We start from the raw sequence: 1,788 nt of genomic DNA, 5'->3' as shown, positions 1-1,788 counted from the left end.
GAGTGCCAACTGGTGCACAGCTGTGGTAAATCCTGTATTTCATCCACTGCAAAGTATTTCCTTGTATCCAGCCCTTTTGCCCATTCTGACAATGCGTGCTTTGGACAGTAAAATCTTAGAATCATCGAATCACCAAGGTTGGAAAAAACCTCTAAGATCATCCAGTCCAACTGTCCACCTTCCACCAATATTTCTCACTAAACCATGTCCCTCAGTACAACATCTAAATGTTTCTTTAAGACCTCCAGCGTCAGTGACTCTACCACCTTCCTGGGCAGTCATTCTAGTCCCTGATCATTCTCACAGAAAAGAAGCATTTCCTAAGATCCAACCTGAACGTTGCTACTTTTTGCTGAAATGCAAGATACTTTTAGAGACATGCCTTTTCTTGTGCATCTGATGATGGCCATTGTCCATAAATCCATTTCCAACTGCAATTCAGCTGTGTTTGAACACAGTCCTCCAGCAAGGAAGGCTGAAGAACACTGACCCCAGAACACCTCATCCCCTTTATTACACCTGTGGATGGTTTTTTTGAGTTAAGTGCCAAGAATTTGGATCTTCATTTGCTGGTATGTCTGCATCACTGCTAATAACTTCCTATGTACCTTTTCCAGTGGAGAATGGGGTACATATAATAACTGCTGTTACAGATACGGGCAGCTCTTTGTGGTACTAACTGCAGCAATTAATGCTAATGAGTCTACTCTTAGCAAGTAATGCTATTGGTGTTATGCTCACACCTCACCAAATGCAAAGCTTCAGTTTGTTAAGCAGATGCCAGTGTTAACAGCCAAATTCTCTTCCCATGGATAAGTTACTCTTAGTTAAATGTACCATTAAAAATAACCATTTAAAATGTTAATGAAAACAGAGATTGTGTGTGCCAGGGTTTTGCTGCCTCACCTTCACTCTGAGCTTCAGTGCGCGTGGAACAGGACCTCAGCATTGCCAAGACCCTGTCCAGCAGAGAAGCCACCAGCAGACAGACTCGGAGAAGAGACAAGGCAGGGTACGCAAGGAAGGGAGGGGAAACGAAGGAACATCACCTCCTTTTCACGTTTATTTCATTTTTGTATTTTTTTGTATTTTTTTTTTTTAAGATCACAGAAGAGCAGAGCATTCATACATGTAAAGAAACAGAAACAAGGTAACAGAAGTTAAATACATTGAGAAAAGAAAAAATAAAAAGCTTCTTTTTTTGTTTGTTTGTTTTCATCACTGGGTTTGGCTCATTCATTGGTTGGGTGGTTTCATTTCTGATCGCTTCCACTACATACACACTTGCACTTTTAGAGTTGCCTTTCACAGAGCTAGTTCCAAAAACAAACCAATGGCGAAAAATAAAATGGCCCTTTTCTCGTTTTGTTAAAGAGAAGTTCAGCTCATGTCTACAGTGCTGGGGAAAAATATATATAAAGATATAGATATATATATATATTTATATGTATATAACACTGTTAATGAGGAGAGTTCTAACCACCCCGCCGTGCAGCAAGAAGGGACTGGCCTTTGTTCTCAAGGTCTAGAGGATGAAACCTGGCTCCAGCTGGGAGAGCTGAAAAGTTTGTGGGTGACGGTGGCCCCACAGGGCAGGCACTTGCCCTCTGCCCCCCTCCTCCCTGTCCTCACACGTTTGTGCTCCTGCACGTGCACAGGAGTTCACTGTGTGCCGGACAGACGGAGCCATCACCAGGAGCATGCACATGTTAGGCTTTGTGTGGCAGAGGACAGCAGAGGACACAGGGTGTGTGTGTGTGCCTGTGTGCGACAGTCTGGAGAGCAGTC

The sequence above is a fragment of the Centrocercus urophasianus genome, unplaced genomic scaffold, assembly GCF_019232065.1.
Source record: "Centrocercus urophasianus isolate 14NV4802_14NV808 unplaced genomic scaffold, USGS_Curo_1.0 seq_12, whole genome shotgun sequence".
Classification (NCBI taxonomy): Eukaryota; Metazoa; Chordata; class Aves; order Galliformes; family Phasianidae; genus Centrocercus; species Centrocercus urophasianus.
This window is presented reverse-complemented; position numbering follows the sequence as displayed.